Source organism: Callithrix jacchus, chromosome 1, assembly GCF_049354715.1.
Source record: "Callithrix jacchus isolate 240 chromosome 1, calJac240_pri, whole genome shotgun sequence".
In the NCBI taxonomy this organism is placed as follows: domain Eukaryota; kingdom Metazoa; phylum Chordata; class Mammalia; order Primates; family Cebidae; genus Callithrix; species Callithrix jacchus.
Window position 1 is genome coordinate 74,937,359 of NC_133502.1, and position 19,592 is coordinate 74,956,950.

Consider the following 19,592-nt stretch of genomic DNA (forward strand, 5'->3'; position numbering starts at 1 on the left):
CTCCCAATATTCATTCTATCCTTCCCATTGGGTAGCAATAGTGGCATCTAAGTGACAGATTTCAGCTCCAAGGTGAACCTTGTTAGAATCATTCTTTCCTTTCTCAGAGCTAAGCCAATCTGAGCCTCTGAGATTTGAGCAGGGCTCTGAGAGTCTCTGAGAAAGCTGGTTACTTGCTTTTAAGGAAAACCTCAGGAAACCAGTCTCTCTGCTTGGGTGTAAATGCAATCATGCAGAACCGGTGACTGTTGACTGACGTCTTATAACCAATAACGAATGTTGGCCTTCAAATGATCTTGATATTGGTCTTAAATGGAAGTTAACATTCTGGTAGGTAGAAGAGCAAGGATCTCAAAAGAACTAGAGCCTTCAATGGCTTTGTTGGACCACAGGACTAGAGCTATTGTGGGGTGGACTGAACATCACTTTTTAAATTTTACATGACTAATTGGGACACTGAATGGCACTGCATGTCTTGCAAAGCTACAAGTCTACTCAAAGACATTAGAGTGAGTATCCAGAAGGAGAAGGAATGGGAATGGGAATGAGGCTCTGAGGCAAAGGGGAAAATGCACGGGTGGATAAATAAATGAACTACAAATTACTTTAAACTTGAGTCTGAATAACTCAGTTTTATACCCCTAAATGTAAAATAACCATGATAAATTGAAGGCACTTAAGAGATATGTAAGGAAAAGCTTTAGGACTGGAATCAGGGGTGTGTATTCAAAACTACATGTATCCCAAAATGCTGTAGATTTATGAGAGATTTAAAGAAATTTCAGTATTAACTTTCTTTCCTTTCTTTTTTTTTTTCTTTTTGAGACAGAGTCTCACTCTGTCATCCAGGCTGGAGTGCAGTGGCACACTCACAGCTCACTGCAGTCTCGACTTCCAGGTCTCCCACCTCAGCCTACCAAGTAGCTGGGACTACAGGCACATGCCACCATCTCTAGCTAGTTTTTGTATTTTTTGTAGAGACAGGGCTTTGCCATGTCGCTAAGGCTGGTCTCAACTCCTGAGTTCAAGTGATCCACCTGCCTGATCACTGGCATGAGCCACCATGTCCAGCCCCACAAGCTCTTTCTTATCTAAATGCTACTTTATATTCTATATACAATATATTCTTCTCAAAGAAAAAAAAAAAGCAAACGTATTGCAATAATTTTAACACTCTGCAACCAGCTGATGGCCAAGGGCAAGGGTCTACTCTCTCCATCCCAAATCCTGCAGGGGCGTAATGTAAATAAGGTAATTAATTTTATATTTTTCCTTCTGCTCTGTGAATTAACTCTGTTTCCCCAAGTTTTTTTTAAAATAAGCTTGTTATTTTAGAATAGCTTTAACCTTACAGAAAAATTACAAAGGTAGTACACCCCTCACCCAGTTTCTTCTAGTATTAACAGCTTGCATTAGGATGGCACCTTTGTCACAGTGAACTGCCAATATTGCCAAGCTCTTTTTACTCTGGAATGGATCTTTCACGCCAGAGGCTTTCCTCAATTCTGTGGTGACTCTCAATGATCATTTATGTTTAACAGCTAGGACACTCTATATAAAGAAAATGGATTTTTGATGAGCTTAAATACAGTCTTTCTGGAGATGATCATAAAGTCTGACACTACATTAACATCCACGGATTCATTCTCTCTCTGGGGAAGTAGTCCAGAGCAGGAAAAAGCTAAACTTTGAGAATGTTTCAAATTTTCCTTTCCCCCACAAATACGCTAACAAATTGATATATAATATGATCAAGTAGAAATGTTATCTAGACCAAATGTGGTGGCTCATACCTTCAATCCCAGTGCTTTGGGAGGCAAACGAGGGAGGCTTGCCTCAGGCCAGGAGTTTGAGACCAGCCTTTTTGATAAGACCCTGTTTCTATAAAAAATAAAAAAAATTAGCCAGGCATAGTGGTACACACACCTCTAGTCCCAGCTACTGGGGAGGCTGAGGCAGGAGAATCGCTTGAACCTGGGAGGCAGAGGTTGCAGTGAGCTGAGATCGTGCCTCTCCCTGGGTTCAGGTGATCCTCCCACCTCAGCCCACTGAGTAGCTGGGATTACAGGTGTGTGTCACCATGCCTGGTTAACCTTTTGTATTTTTTGTAGAGGTAGGGTTTTGCCATGTTGCCCAGACTGTTCTCAAATTGCTGGGCACAAGCGATCCTCCGGCCTCAGCCTCCCAAAGTGTTGGGATTACAGGTGTAAGCCACCACATCTGGCTGGACAGACTTTTTACCTATTTTTTAAAACCATTCTTCTAGTCTGAAAGACTATCTGTATAACAAGAAAAGTTTTGTTCACCACGTACTTACTGTACCCTCACCTTTCAATGACTTTGGTCACCACCACTACAGTTTCTTTCTGTGGCTCAGGGTCCTGTTTAAACTTCAGCCATTTGGCTCTTCTTTGAGTTTCATACTTTGTTTGGCTCTTGTTAGCTTGCAAGTTAATATATCGATATGCCTTTTCTCCTGTTAATCGCTCCATGGCAAGTTTGTTTTATAGATTCAAACCATCAAAACTTCTGAGGGTATAAATTTCCTTCTGCCCTTACAGAAGCAACTGGGTGTCTTATAATTCATTTCAATTCTATCTACCTGGTGATAGTGTCAGATCCCACAGATGAGGGCACCGCCCAACAAGCCTGCCCCCACTTCAGGTACCAATCACAAGTCAAAGCCACCCATACTTCTTACTGACTGGTTTCCGAGGTTCCTGTGACCCCCTTTTTGGGTTCAAGTAACTTTTTAGAACGGCCCTGAGAACTCAGATAAACACGTTTACTGGTTCATTATAAATGATATTATAAGGGATACAGATGAACAGCCAGATGAAGAGGTACAAAGGGCAAGGTTGGGGGGCAGGGCACATGCTCTTTCTAGGTGAGCCAATCTTCCATGCTCTCTTGAGGTGAGCCAACCTCCAGCACTTACCTGTGTTCAACTCTAGGGAACCTCATCAAGTCTTTTTGTTCAAGGCTACTTAGAGAGCTTGATCTTCAGCCCCCTCCTTCCCTTCACAGAGGTCAGTTGGTAGAACTCAATGTTCTAACCCTCTAATCCTCCAATCACTTGGTCTTTCTGGTGATTAGCCCCAGGCTGAGGCCATGTAGGGCCCCCATCCTAAATCACCTCATTAGCATAAACCCAGGAGTTTAGGGGCTCACTATGAACACAAAAAGACATTTCTATCACTCAGGAAATTTCAAGGATTTTAAGAGCTCTATGACAGAACCATCACAGAAACTGGGGACAAAGGCCAAATATATTTTAAATTATACCACTGGGGTAAGAGTCATAAGGTCTGATATCGGGAGGTAAAGGGAAAGGCCTTGAGCCATTCAAAGACGTTGGTTTCTACTCCCAGAGAAATTGGGAGCCAGTGAAGGGTTCTGAGGGGAAAATCAGTTAGTCTGGCTTTTAACATGCATTTTCTGACTACTGTGTCAGGAGTAAATTGGAGGACAAGGTGGAAGCAAGTGATAGTAGTGAGCATCTGGCTGGAAGCAGTGAAAGTGGTAATAAGTTTTTGGACTCTGGACAGATTTGAAGGCAGAACCAACATAACTTGCTAACAACATGGATATAAACGACTGACATTTAAGCATTAGAGCTCTAAAAAACCAAACCAAACCAAATAAACCACTGGGGAAAAAGCTGGCTGATAAAGCTATGAATATAATTCCTGCATTTCTGACTCTATGGCTCTAATAGAAAAAGAGCACTGGGTTTGTTAAAAGTTGACTTGTCAAGATGTATTACAATGCTGGTTTCAGGATAGAATTATGAGAGTGTCAAGATGTATTACATGTATTACAATGTTAATTTCAAGATAGAATCACAAGAATTTTAAGATGTATTATAATGTTAAGCTCAAGATAGAAAATATATTGTAAAATACGAAGCAGTATTAATGTCCTCTGAGAAATGCTTAACAGTATATAGCAGCCTTTGCCCTCACATTTCCGCTCCAGGTTGTTGGAAATAGGTCAAGACCATGAAGCAATCACCACAAAGATTCTGAGAAACTCATTAGTCCTTCCAGTGGCAGCCAAAGAAAAATCAAACAATAATTTCCGGCTGGATTGTAAGGATTCCTAGAACCAATTTAAATATCTATTACAGCATAATGTGGACAGAAAAAGGTATATTAAGTTGTCAATATCTTTTGATTAGTATTGTATCTTATTTTAGAGAGCCTCATTTGTCCTCAAGATGAATCTTAAAAGCAAGCAACTATTAGAATAACAGAAGCTGGGCTTTTGGAAAGATGTTGAAGAAAATGCAAATTTAAAATGTTTTATTTTTTAAATCTCTTTTTGCGAGAGACAGGGTATGCCCTGTTGCCTAGGCTGAAGTGTGATGGCACCATCAGCTCACTGCAGCCTCCAACTCCTGGGCTCTTACCTCAGCCTCCTGGATTGCTGGGACTACAAGCATGAGCAAAAGTGCCTAGCAAAAATATTTTAAATTCCGGCCAGGTATGGCTCATGCCTATAATCCCAGCACTTTGGGTGGGTGAGGCAGGTGGATCACCTGAGGTCAGGAGTTTGAGACCAGGCTGGCAAACATAGTGAAATCCCATCTCTACTAAAAACACAAAAATTAGCTGGGTGTGGTGGTACACGCCTGTAATCCCAGCTACTCAGGAGGCTGGGGCAGTAGAATTGCTTGAACCTGGGAGGTGGAGGTTGCAGTGAGCCAAGATGGTGCTACTGGGCTCCAGCCTGGGCAACAGAGACTCCGTCTCAAAAAAAATTTTTTTTTTAATCCTTAAAAAGATGTATCCTCTGCTGCTACTCTAGAACTCCAGGTAGAGGCAGACTTCTAAACCATTTCTTTTGTACAGGAATCACGGGCTTGGGTGGGGTGTGGTGACACTGCTGTCTCAGAATTAATGTAATCATGTTATCACCACACTCCCTTTTGGACTGTATTTTCAAGGCCACTCTCTGCCTGTTGAAGATAATATTAGTTTGATGCTCATGTATTTTCAGAATCAATATCTAAGTAAGGAATTCTATGAAAGTTGTAGAGACGTATTTTACATCACTTTTACTATAGCCACATGGTTAATAACAGCCTCATATTCAGGGTTTGGATTGCGGCAGTGCCATTTACTTCACTGCAAGTGCTAAATACATCGCCTCATCTTTAAAATTGGGATAACGATGCAGTCTTTCTGAAGCTGTGAGGATTAAAGGAGTTAAGGCTGGGTATGGTGGATCATCCCTGTAATCCCATCACTTTGGGAGGCCGAGGTGGGAGGATGGCTTGTGTCCAGGTGTTGGAGAGCAGCCTGGGCAACATAGGAGACCCCCGTCTCTACAAAAATAAAAACTAAAAATAAAACGAAGGAGTTAATATTAGAAAAGCCTTCAAAACAGTTACTAGCATAGGCAGTACTTTGTGTATTATTTTAAGATCACTGCCGCATAGCACCTGATAGCTTTCAATTTACATGCTTTAAAAAAGCAGAGAAATCGAAACTGTCACATTTTCCCAATGCTCCCTAATTTCACAAGTTGCTTGATGCTTTTCAAAGCATTTAGAACATTGCAAATAGGAAGGTCACAAAGAAAAAAAAGGAACCTGAGTTCGAAGTGTGGTTTCTACAGTTCAAAAGTATCCCTTGCCATTACACATACTCTTCGAAACGCACTTTTTTTTTAAGTAAAAGTTATCCCTAAACAACCTAAGAAAAAAAGCAGACCATTTTCCTTGACCACTTTGAGATCTGGGTGAACAGTGGACGTTTAAATGCTGGCATTTCTACAAGGTCGGCAATGAAGAATTCACGAAAATAATCACGCCGAATTATCAGAAAAACACCAAGAGCGCTATGAGGCCTCGGCGCCTTCGCTCCCCCTGGAAGCAACCGGGTAGCACAAAGCGGCAAAGTTAGGCCCCGAGTACGGGGAATTCGGCTGTGCCTTCCCGCCGGCTCTGCGTCCCTCTGCGGGAGCATAAGTCTCGGCTCCCGCGCCTCTCCCGAGCATTCAGCGCCCAGAGCAGAGGGGGAACCTGAGGCGCGTCGAAGCCGGGAGAAGCGGCTGGTGTTACTCTCGAAAGTAGTTGGAGGCCTGGCCCCCGCGCGCCGGAAAAACCGGCGAACCGGCTATCCCGCAAGCAGCCAGTAATCCGCCCGCGCCGAGGGGCGCGCCCCAGGGCCTGACCAGACGCCGGACACTGAGAGGGAGGGTGCTGGGACGCGGACTAGGCGGGGCCAGGGCATTGGCCCCGGAGCGTGGGCGGGGCACCGTGGGGCGGGGCACCGCGGGCAGCCCTCCCGGCTCGGCAAGCGTTTCCGGTGTGCACGGCGGAACGCTAAGGCGGGGGCACAGTCGGCTCGGAATAGCGCACGGTGAGACAGCGCTGAGCGCCGGAAGTGGGGCCGAAGGAAAACACAGAGAGGGATCCCGGCCGGGATAGGAAGAGGCTGGGGACCGCGGCGAAGGTGGTGAGTGCTCCTGGGCGCCTTCTCCTCAAGTCCTTGCCAGACTCGCCTCCGCGCTGATTCTCTAGTGGGTTTCCTGGACTCCAGAGTAGCGGTCCGGCCTGGCCCCGGAGGTACATTGGTTCCATCCCCCGCCGGCCTCCTCGCACCAGTTTAGGTAACCGAGGAACCCCCAGGCCGGCAGAGACTGAGCTCTCGGTTCGAGTCCGTGTTTTCACTTTTTGTCACACTCTGAGGGAGCAGAAGATGGGATTTGGGTCAAGGCGTTTGACTCTGGTCCCCTGGCCGGCCAGGGGAATCTCGGAACCCCATGGAGGCAGCAGGTCACTTCCTGCTTCCAGGTCCCCACGGTGGCTTCTTAGCCAGGAGTGCAGGGACGCCTCCTCTTTCTCCGCGTCAGGCTCAGAAAGGTGGAAACTGAGGCAGATCAGTGATGGAGCGTTCAGATGAGGATTGAAAAGCGTTCAGATGAGTGGTGGAGTGTTCAGATGAGTGTCATTCCTCAGGGAATTGCTGTTCCTGACAAAACCAGACTTGTTTGTGGTTGGAGAACGGGGATTGACGAGGTTAACTGGAGTTGACCCTTGATCGGAAACCCAGCCCCTTTGATTACAACTACACGTTGGTCTGAAGCCCAGTGCCTCCGTAATCTAAGCGCTCAAAGCCGGTCGTCCAGAATAGTGGTGGTGAAGGGACGGAAAATTGGAGTTAAGAGATGTAGTATTCCGTTCATGTAAAGTTTCGGTATATAACACTTACAAATAATTGCCCACTTCAAAAAAAAAAAGACTGTTTCGGGAGTTTAGTAATATATTGGCTTGGGATGAGGTTTTCTTTGAAGAGAAACGCATTGTTACATAGGGAAAAGCCAACCAAACTTGTTATGAGTAATATTCTACTATGCTACAGTTCTCGAATCTATATTTGTGAATCTCTTATTCACAAATTTATTCTTCATGCCAAATAGTATTAATTTCCATGAAGGATATTAGAGGACCAAGGCTCTCAACCTCTAGGGTAATGCACTGGTTATTAAGGATGTAATAGAATTTTTATTTTAAAAAAATAGGGAAAGTTTCTTTCTTACAGGCTTTTGGGCATCTGCACAATAAACGTGTTGTTTTGTATACTTGTATGATATCTTGTTATATAGTTTGATATTTCCCCAAAATGCCTTCTTTCAGGTGCAAAGTAAGAAAATTAACGTCAGACCATGGGAGATACAGCAAAACCTTATTTCGTGAAGCGCACTAAAGATCGAGGGACTATAGATGATGGTGATTTCAGAAAGGGTCACCCCCAACAAGATTATTTAATAATGAATGACTATGCTAAAGACCATGGCAGTAAAATGGAAAAGGGCCTTCAAAAAAAAAGATAACACCAGGGAACTATGGGAATACCCCCAGAAAAGGACCATGTGCTGTTTCCAGCAATCCATATGCATTTAAAAACCCAATCTACAGTCAACCCGCTTGGATAAATGACAACCACAAAGATCAGAGTAAGAGATGGCTGTCTGATGAACATACTGGTAATTCAGACAACTGGAGAGAATTCAAACCTGGACCTAGAATTCCTGTTATAAACCGACCAAGAAAAGACTTCTTTCAAGAAAATGAAGATGGTTATAGGTGGCAAGACACAAGAGGCTGCAGAACTGTAAGATGACTGTTTCATAAAGACCTAACAAGCCTAGAAACCACGTCAGAAATGGAAGCAGGAAGTCCTGGTAATGTTTTCCAACTTGTCAGCATTGTCTTATTCTTTTTAATCCCAATGAGTTTTGTTATTTTCAGCAATTTAGTTGCAGTTTTTCATCGTTTCTGTTTTAAGATGTGGTCACTTATTGTGATTATTTTAAGGACTGTAATCATGATATTTGGGCAGCTTCAACACATTTCACATACTGATCCCTTTAAAAGTTTATTTTGCTTCAAGGCTCATTTTACTTTAGTAAACGTATTTTCTGTAACATGTTTTTTAAGAAGAGGGTAGTTATATGCCTCAGGGGACCATATCATAATTGCTCAGTGGTGTGTATATTTTAAAAATTATGATTATACTTTTGCATTTGAATAATGAATGTGTTTATAATATAAATGACAGAATATAAACATTTTTTTAAAAACTTATCTGTTGATGTAAAAACACAATATAGACGCTGTTTATCTCCTGCAACAAGAGATACATCTTTTGGGTATTATGTCAGTGTCCTGAGAAGGATAATCTCAGATTTTTGTTTTTCAAAAGGGATCATGACAGGTTGAGAAACAAGTTTAGAAAGTCAAATACAGATTCAAGCTTTGCTGTTTGGTTTCAATAAGACCAAAACTAATTTCGCAGTTCCCTCACATGCTTGGTTAATTGCCCCAAAGGGATAATAAGGAGATAATATGTTTTCCTAAAAGTAAAAGGTAGATTTTGTCCATGTGGCAGTGATTTCTACAAATAGCAAGGTTATTTTTAACTAATGGGCAATATTTACTGAAATGAAGTAAAGACATAAATTGAATGGAAAAAATGAAACAATAGTATCATAGTTGGAAGCATGGACTTTGTAAGTTTATTGGCTGAAAGCCTCTTACTGGTCACATAGAATGTGTTGCAAACTGGCCAGCACTTTTAAATACATTTTTTGAGTTTAAATGCATTGTCAATGTGGCCACTTTCTATATCGCCCCATGCCTTTTCCCTTCATGTTATCTCACAGTGGTCAGTTCATACATAGGTTACCTATAAGGTGTTTGAATTTGTGTCCCATGCATATAGAATACTTAAAATCAAAAAGGTCATCTCTTATCATTATCCTAAGGTCTTAGGATAAAAATAAGTCTCAAGCATTTGTTAATATTAAATGGGGGGAAATGGGCTTTTTGGAGATCTTCTAGTTGTCAGATCTATTTATTTATTTCTATTTTATTTTATATTTTATTTTTTGAGACAGAGTCTCACTCTTGTCATCCAGGCTGGAGTACAGTGGTGCAATCTTGGCTCACTGCAACCTCTGCCTCCCAGGTTCAAGCAGTTCTTCTGCCTCAGCCTCATGGGTAGCTGGGACTACAGGCACACATCACTAAACCAGCTAATTTTTGTATTTTTAGTAGAGATGGGATTTTAACATTTTGGCCAGGCTGGTCTTGATCTCTTGACCTCGTGATCTGCCTGCCTCAGCCTCTTAAAGTGCTGGGATTACAGGCATGAGCCATTGTGCTTGGCCGAAAAGCATTTTAAACAGAATGTTTATAGATCAAAAATTTGCAACCGGTTGCTGACTAGAAAACTTTTGTATGTATTTTTATCTTATATGTGTTCTTATAAAAGCAACTTAAAGTTGCTTTTATGTGTATTTGAATAGGAAATACATTTTGCAATCTTTTCATTGGAGGTAATTCAAAAGCTTGCATGTTTTCCCTGTGTGACATACAGGTATATGCTTTCACGGTTATTAAGTAAAGGCTTCATATTGGAAGTATTAAGATTTGGTATAACATTTACTTAGAGAATATTTAACTGAAAGTATAAAGTAAAAAAGGATCTCATTAAAGAGATTGAAATTTATTAATCAAAATTGTGCCTTAATAAGAAAGGGTCTGCCGGGCGCGGTGGCCCCCGCCTGTAATAGCAGCACTTTGGGAGGCTGAGGTGGGCAGATCATGAGCTCAAGAGATCGAGACCAGCCTGGCCAACATGGTGAAACCCCGTCTCTACTAAAAATACAAAAATTAGCCAGGTGTGGTGGCACACATCTGTAGTCCCAGGTCCTCAGGAGGCTGAGGCAGGAGAATCGCTTGAACCTGGGAGGTGGAGGTTGCAGTGAGCCGAGATCATGCCACGTACTCCACCCTGGCGACAGAGTGAGACTCAATCTCAAAAAAATAAATAAATAAAAAATAAGGAAGGATCTTATTCAACAATGTGAGAAGATATAATGGAAATTATGTTAGAGTTGCCTTTTTTTGTGTGTGCCCCAAATTCAGTACCTTCTTTTTTTAGCTCTACATTACTGCCCCTACCTTATCCCTCAGATGACCTAGGTTGCCAATTTAATGTATTTGGGACATTGCCATTAATGATCTTAGCTGGAAAGCATCCACTCAAATACACATGTCCTTTGTGAACCATATGCAAATAAAATACGGGAAACTTGGAATGCTGAATATAGACAACTGTTATTACAATAAATCTGAGGTGAGTTAGGTAGTCTTCCTCTAATTATGAGAATTTCTCATCAGTACCTAGCTTTACCCTCCAAGAGTCCCTCCAGTGAGAGTTTTTGACAGTTTTTACCATGCATTCCTGGGAAACTCAGTTTAGAAGATTATATTGCCTTGTCAGTGCTAGTCCACTGTAGATGTGAATGGGTATGTTCCAAGAAGGGCTTTTAGTAATTTCTTTCCAGTTTTTATGTTGTTAGATAAAAGGCTGAATTTCAGGATTCTATCCTTTGTTTCTTTGTTTTTTAGACAGTTTCACTCTGTCACTGAGGCTGGAGTGCGATGGTGAAATCATGGCTCACTGCAGCCTCACCTCCTGGGCTTAAGCAATGCTCCCACCTCAGCCTCCCGAGTAGCTGGAACCACAGGAGCATGTCATCTTGCCTGGCTAATTGTTTTCATTTTTGCTAGAGAGGACATCTCACTATGTTGACCAGGTTGGTCTTGAACTCCTGAGCTCAAGCAATCCTCCTACCTCAGTCTCCCAAAATGCTGGGGATCACAGCCATGATCCACTGCACCTGGCCCCATCCATATTTTAATCTATATTTTCAATCCCTTTACTTTGATTTAGCCATGTGGTTTTGGAGAAGTTGTTCTCTTAGATTAGCATTGTCCCCATCTGTACAGTGGGGACAATATTAGTATTAGCAGGATTGCTATAGGGATTAAATTGAGGCAGTACATATAAAGTGCTTTAAATCTATTGCATAAGAAGATACACCATCCTGGTAGCTGCCGTTATCTGACAGAATTTCTGCAGCCATCCACTTCTGTATAAAAGTGATAGGAGTTAGTTACTTGTGGTCTTTGGAGGAAGAGAGAAGTTACTCTTTCTAGAATGTGACAGCAAGTACAGTAATATGGAGAAGGCTTTCTGACCAGAAGAGAGGAAGGGTTTAAAAACAAATTCAGTTCCCTATGAGTTACTGGCTTGCAAACTAATAGGGGTTTTTCTAAAGGGTGTTGCAATATTATTCTAAATTTGTAATGAGTTTTTGCCTAAGAAACCTGTAATAATAAAGCCAGATGTAATTTTTTTGATAACGTTTATAATGGTAAGCAAATTAAATGAGAGTGGACATGTCTCTAAGTAAAAGAAGTGCTTATCTGAATTAAAAAAAAGTATTCAGACCAGGAATACTGGCCTTAAAAGATTGCAATAAGTTTAATTGGGAGTAGGGGAAGTATTAAAAAGGAAGTATTAAGGAAGCCCAAGGTAGCCTGATTTTCTGTTCAAATGACAACTTAACCTTTTAGTATTTATTTGTTCAGTGCCTTTTGATTGATTTTTTTAAAACTACTTTTCTAACACTTTAATTTTTTTTTTAATTTTCTCATATTGTGGAAGTTGTTTGCAGAATATCATGGTAGTCATCTCAGGTAGTTTTAGCGCAATGCTTGCTGGCTATCCTTTAGAGCTCTCAGCAAGCTTTTTATAAAATTTCAGGTCTTATATTTCCTTTTTGGACAGATTTTTTTTCAGCCAGCCAGCTCATTGTAATTGCCCTACTATTAATAATGAGTTCCTCTGAAAACTTGATAGAGGAATTGCTTCATGTAGGACATTTCAGTAGGTTTATATTTCCAAGCACTAATGTGTTACTAATTAATTGTTTCATTTTTCAAAACTCAAAAGAAATTATCAAAGCTATATAAAACAGTTTTTTATAGTTTAATGCCACAATCACTTTAAAGTTGAGAAGTTGTAAGTTTTAAAAAGGAAGAGAATTATTCATTATAAGGATTGTAGAACTAATAGCAGGGTTTATAAACAAATGTACTTAGAGAAAACTTTTGTTTCAATTGCCAGTTGTTTTTTTCCTTTGAAATATGCTCAGTATACAGGCCATTCAAAGAAGCCAAAATGAAAGTAAAGATAAAATGAGAGATAGTTGTCCTTAGTAAACAAAGTTTTGGCTTCTACTTCTTCATATTAATGGAGGGACCCGGCTTGTATGTTATTCAAGGCTAAATTTGCAACTAAATTATTGATTTTTCACTCCACATGAGGATGTAGTTAATTTCTGAGTTGTCCAGGGGTACATTGTCCATTTTGCCTTATTGAGATTGTTCACTTAGAGAAAATGAAAGCAAATGTGGATGGTTTTAATTAGAATAACAGGTATACTTTCAGGTATTATTAGATTATATTAGATATATTTACAGTATGTATTATAATACATTACATATAATAGAATTATAGATATACTTGCCTTCAGAGTATAATTGTTCTGTTGTTTGAGTATGCTCAACAGTATACCAGGAAGAGATAATAAAAATAAATTATATGATGGAAGTAGAATTCTTTTAAGTTTTCCAAAATGATGATTTCTATGGATTAATGTTTGCAGGTGATGTGTTCACTGACTACAGTATTGAAGCATTTTGTACATGGGACAGCTAGCTTTCCTTCTGCTCTGCATTCGTATGTGATTTATTCTCCCACATGATTTAATGTATATGTAAGGTCTGCTTTTTACTCAGGAGTAGCATTATTCAGTATTGCCAGTAATGTTTTTCTCCCAACTTAAGAAAACAAGAAGCAGAGGTCCAGACCTAGGAAGCTACGGAAGACTAGAAATGAGGAAAATGAACAGGATGGAGACTTGGAGGGCCCTGTGATCGACGAGTCTGTGCTTTCAACGAAGGAGCTGCTGGGCTTACAACAGGCTGAGGAGAGACTGAAAAGAGACTGCATTGACAGGCTAAAAAGGGTAACATCCATATATATATATATATTTGTTGGTTAGAATCCTGGTTTTGGCCTAAACTTTGTTAGTAATTGAGTATATGGTAGTAATTGAGCATATTTATCAAACAGTGTGCCTGACACACTGTACCTCCCTCCCTGGTATGGCTCCTGAGACGCTTTGTCCACCTATAAGCCATTGTCCAGGAATGCCAGGCCAGAGCTTGTCAGACTCTCGGGTAGGAAGGACCTTAGGAAGCCATCAAGTTCAAGTTCAGTCATTTTTCAGAGGCAAGAAGCCAGGGCCCAAGGGAGAGGGGATGAAGTGACTTGTTCAAAAGCACCCACTAGTTAGAGAAAAAGACAACAAAACCCATATTGTGAATGAAAACTATCATGTGTAGCTGTGTTCTGTGATAACATCTACATTTCCACTGTGTTACTTTGCAGTGGCGTAGTATCTTTTACTCTAGAATTTGGAAACATTTCCTGTTATCCTGCTGTTACGCAGTGGGGTACAGAGGATAGGCATAAACCTATCTCATTCACCAGTCCCCCTCACTCCTCAACTGTCTTTTACAAAGGTTGTCACAGACAATGGGTCCTCTGTGGAAGAGGGGCTCAGCACACTGGGGCAGGGCAGCTGTGCCCCCCCCAGGGCCTGGAGCAGAGGCTGCCAGGGCCGGGAGTTCTGGCTTCTTTCGAATGACTATATTGGTTTTTCATGAAAATTAGTCAATTAAAAATCAGCACTCTTTAATATTACTATTGTGCAAGTGAAGAGAATATCTACAAAGAGTGTTAAAGGCGGAAACTGATACGTATTTGGAATGTGGAAAATGGTCCCAATGCCTCATTTTCCTTGAAGACTCATTGAGCCAAACCTGGATGGGAGTCATGAGCGACCCCTGAGTGATCCCCACTAGGGAGCTGGGCCACTCCAGGACCCGACACACCTCTCTGGAGCGGCTGGGGCAACTCACCGCCGCAGCAGAGTCCTGGAATTCTGTCTCTCACCTGAGAAGCTGTTGCTTAATGTGGCTGCTCCTGAACCAGGCATTGCAGCAGACCTTGATGCCCTGTCGCTGGAGCAGCCCAGACCTGCTCGGTTCTGCTGGGAAAATCCCCTCCACCTCCTGAAAGAACAGAATCTTACCCACCTTTCAAGTCTAAATGCCACTTTATTCTTACAAAGAAAACAAAACTTCATCTATATCTAATTTCCAAAACAAATACAATAAATCTAGTTTCCTATGGAAGGAAAAAAGTGAAGATTCACATGAAGTCCAAGGAGACAAACTGAACAGTCAAACTGCTTATAGGACACGTTAATCATGAATTTGAACTGTTAAAATGAATACATGTGAGAGAGGAAAGAACCCCATTTCCATTTTTAACTCCGCTGGCCACACCAGACAGAACAGTGAACCTAAAGTAACTAGGTCTCTGGGCCTTGGTGAAAGGAAATTTGATTTTGAAGGTGACCTTCCAATTCTGCCAGGTCAGGAGAGAGCCAGAGGCTGCAGGAAGGGTTAGGAGCTTGCGTTTAAATTCCACGGCTGTGCCCCCTGCTCTTCTCCCCTTGCCACACAGGAACAGAGCAGGACTCCCCTCCTGGGCTGCGTGGAGAACAAAGGAGATGGCACCTAGGAAGTACTTAGGACCACGCCTGGCACGTAGGCCTCTGCTATTATTATGATGGCCGAGAAAAATCCTAACGTTTCAGAATGAAAAATTTCCACAAAAAACCCTCTATCTTAACTTCCATTTTGCCTCCTGTTCTGATTTTCAACATAGTCATGATACTTTTGATTTTTGAGTGCCTGTCACATTTTAGGCTTGACGATGGGAGTTTTTACGTAGCTCATCTCTGTTACTCTTCACAGGGTGCGTAGGGTTGCAGACTAGAAAAGTAGGACTGTGAGCTGGTATTGGTCAGGGACGCTGTCCTGGACTAGATAAGACTCAAGGTGGGTCATCTGGGAGGTGGAGGGTGACTGAGAAGGGATGGGTAATGGGCTGGCAGAGGAAGCTTTCCAGGGAAAGGGAACAGCCTGGGCAAAGGTGCGGAGGTGGAGACAGGGATGGGGACCGTTTACCCGCTCAGCCAGGCCACCTTCCCCAGGGAAGAAATCAGAGCTCCCCAGATCCACCAGCTGTCTCTGAATGCCACTGATGAATTCAGTTGCCCAAGTGTCTCCTATTCCTGTTCTGCTGGCTAAGATGGGTGACTTGCCCTGAAATGCAAAAAGTAGCTTTTCAAAGGCCTTTAGCATTTCCATTTCAACATGACTTGCACGCATGTTCAATGGGGTCTTTACAGATTTTGTGCATTAGAATACATTATATATTCATATTTTCTACACATACCTGCATATATTTACACACACACACACACACATATATATATATGTGAGTATACAGATATATCAGTATTCTATTGATACACTACTATGAGTATCTTTAGGGTAATAAAATATCTTGATAAAAGAAGGTTTTGCTTTAATATCTCTGTCTCTCCCTTCCTCCATCTCTCCTTTCTTTTCTCTCCTTCCCATCTAATACATTTCTTTGTTAGATGAAGGCCCTGGGCATGAAATAATTGAGGCAGTCCTCCTTGTTAGATTGTCAAGGATCATGGGGCTCTGGACCCAGCTTGGGTTCCTGACGTGGTGTGAGCATGGAGGAGGAGAGAATTAAAATTAGATTCTCTTGAGAGGGTTCACATTTAGGGGAGCTGGGCTGGGGAAGGAGGCCACAGCCAGCAAAGCATGGGAGAACCAATACAACCTAAGACCAGTGAGATGGATTTGGCCTCAAGTCTTAGCTTTAAGGCTCTCAGCACATTAAAAAAGTGCCTCTGTCCTTTTGGTTCACTTGTCTATACAATGGGGATGGATAACCGTGAAGATAAAGTGGTTTAATAAGAAGCACCCAGCAGGAAGTAATAGACAGTGATGACTGGCAGCTGCTATTATCATTAGATGTTGGGAAAAACAGCAGAGGAGTAAGGACTCACAGATGCCTACATAAATTGGTTATAAGTAACATATAAACAAGGAATGAAGGCTGCAGCAGGCCTCTGAGGAGGAAGGCATCTTCATGCCTCATGTTCCAGTGCAGGGTGACCTTGGCTCTGTTACCAGAAACATTGTGCTCAAGGACATAAAACCCCTTCATAGCACTACGTTGTAGCCAGATTCCTTGTAAGGCCTCCCGTAGACTCCTTGTAAGGCCTGAGTTCCATCAGCTGTACATTGATAATAAGCTAAAGATAACCACATGTTCTTGTTTTGTGAAACTCCCAAACCACCACTGTTATCAGTCCTTAGGATGACACACCAGTTCCGGCTCACTGATCCATGTCCGGCTCACTGATTCATCCCATCATCACTCCACCCCTACTCTATTGATCAAAGTGATTGTAATCAATAGAGTGTGGATGATCAGAGCTCAGGGCCTTCACTGTCGCCTCCGGTAAGTGATGGCACCCTGGTCCAACTTTTTCTCTTAATCTGTCTTTTTCTCATTCTTTGTTGCCACCAAACTCGGGGTACCCATGGGTGATGTAGGGCTGGCTCCCTACATTCTGGTGCCCATTGTGGGACTCATGGATTTCTACATTTTGGCATGTGGGGCTCACGGATTCCCTACAATTAGACACGTTCCAGACTGGGGACAGGAGGGCAGGGAGCCTTTGTCAGGATGCCAGATGGTGAGCTCAGAACCAGCTCAGGGAGTGACTCTCTCCTCGTTATCCAACATGATCCCAGCCAAGGTAAGAGCAGATTCACACACACATGGCTTCATCAGGTCACCTGGGTGAAGAAAGCATTCGCACATAGCCTGAACAAAAAGCGGCCAGTGGATGAGACAAAAGAAGCCTGGAGCAGCATTATGATTTCCATTCCCTTCTTCCTTCCTGCACGTCGGACAGTGTTTGAAGGAAGGAGTCTACCCTTTGGCATAGTTCACCTTGACACCAGTAACAAGAGTGCTCATCCTGAGCCCTTTGGTGCCTGTTTACCCCCATGTGCCTGGCACTCCTTCCTTGGGGACGTCAGGTGAGTCATTCTACCATTCTTGACCTCAGTGTCCTGCTCTGTACATAAAGGGGGTTTGGCAGCATGCCCACTGAGTGTCCCCCACAAGCTCACCTCTGTGGCCCCCACAGGGCCTTGGTCTCCATGGCTGAGCCCTGGGATTGGTTGAAATGAATTGCATCTACCTGGGAAGATGAGGTACAGTCAGCCAAGTGCAAGATGGGCAGAGGGCACCATGACAGCCCATAATGCACTGCCGTGTGATTGTCCAATTGGGAGGGTCTTGCAGAGGGGTTCAAGAGCGGGGGGTTGTGGGAGCAGGGGTGAGCCGAGGGGAACCTGAGGGTGATCTGTACTCCTCAAAAGCCTTATGAGTCCTCTGCCCCACTCCTACCAGTACTTAACTTGGAGATGTACAGCTGTGGTCCAGCCCCTACACAGATGGAGCCCTGAAGCCCCTCCTTCACAAAGAGTCCAGACTGAGTTGGATCCTATGAAAGGAAAATTGAATTTTGGGACCCCAGACTCACTTAGCCTAAGGGAAAAGTCAAGCTGGGAACTGGTTCGCGCAAACCTGCCTCCCGCTTTTAATTCCTAAATAAGATAGCTACAAGATAAAAAAGCCACATGCCTCCTCCGCCATATTTTGCCCACAAGGAAATTCCTAGTGAGCTGTTAAAATTTCACCATGGTCATGTAAATTGATAGCTTATGTCTACAGGTGCAGTCACCCCCAGCCCACCAGAGACAAATGCATATTGGATTGTCCCCCTGCCTCATTTTGTTTGTGTTTTCTTGTGTAAAATGCAGATTCCCTGCATTTTTCCTCTGCCCCATTTGTTTATGTCACCTTACGTAAAAAAAGTGCAGATTCACGGAGCCAGCCAAAGACATGAATGACTCTTTTTCCCTATCCGCCTCTTACATGAAAATTGTGTAGTTCTTAATATCCCGCCCTTTCACCTTTAAATTTGGAGTCCTCAAAATTATATTCAGAGAAACATGTGGACCTGTTTCCTGGGCGCGTCCTTAACTTTGGCAAATAAACCTTCTGAAATGATTGAGACTTGCATCGTCATTTTTCTCAATTGAAAATTCCATTAGATTTTTAACACAAAACTCTATGGTACTTTGTGTTTGAAACTTTAGGCTCCCAAACGGAGTTGCTGGTTATTTATGCCACAGGCTGGAGGACATTAACGACCACTCTTGTTTCATCCAATTATGTGAGTGTCCAGGTGTGTGGTCATGCAGGTCCTGAACCCTGACAGAATCTTGCTTGGGTGGGAAAAGTTGAAGGAGCCAAGGAAAGGAGGCGTGTCCTGTGGTTTCTCAAATATCTTGATTAGGATCAAGTCCCAGCGTTTCTGGAGTAAAAACACGGGAGATCTACAAGGAGCAGAACGAGTTTGACAGCATCATTCTCCTTTGCTGGAGTCCTTTGAGCCCGATTTCCTAACAGCAGGTTTGCACAGCAGCCTCCAGGAAGTTACAGGGCTGCCCATTTTAGCACCGTGTTCTCTTTTTATTCCTGATATTAAATATGGATTGAAAGAAAACCTGGGACTGAATTTCCAGGCTGAGTAAGTGGTTTCCCCATTCTAAACCACTGGCATGGACACATGAGTTCTGAAAGCTTTCAGGATTCCTGAGGGAATGAGCAGGTGGTTAGAAGTGTCCTGACTGGCTGAGTGTGGTGGTTCAGGCCTATAATCCCAGACCTTTGGGAGGGCGAGGTGGGTGGATTATTTGAGGTCAGGAGTTTGAGATTAGCCTGACCAAGCAGAAGGGATCCTTTTGGGTAGCAATGAGGAAGAGGCCTCAGGCTGCACCCAATGGCTCCATGCAAGTTCTTATTAGGGAGCAGAACAGGACGGGGATGGAGGAAGTGAGGGTGGCATGTGAGAGGGAATGACACTAGAGTGGCATAGTTGCTGCCTCACCATGTAGACCTTGAACAGGTTCCCTTGAGTGCACTGAGCACCTTGCCTACACAATCCTGTTAAAAGCTCTTATGTGATATTTGATGTGAAATTGTTCATATTGTATGTATCTCCCTAAGATGAGGGATCCGGGCTACGTCTTCATGTTCTCAGCACTGTGCTCAGCTCAGGGAGGCCCTCCCTAAATGCTAGTTGATGAATGAAGGAGTGAACTATCTCATGCTATAGAGCCTCCT

The 19,592-nt window shown here is 42.7% G+C and overlaps 1 pseudogene across 1 annotated transcript; it reads left to right on the forward strand.

The window, feature by feature from the left end:
- Positions 1-6,381: 6,381 nt before the first annotated feature.
- On the forward strand, positions 6,382-18,473 carry LOC100396956 (terminal uridylyltransferase 7-like; annotated as a pseudogene). The gene is made up of 4 exons (XR_013525994.1): positions 6,382-6,464; positions 7,646-8,193; positions 13,214-13,395; positions 16,696-18,473. The product of XR_013525994.1 is annotated as a terminal uridylyltransferase 7-like (transcript).
- Positions 18,474-19,592: the final 1,119 nt, after the last annotated feature.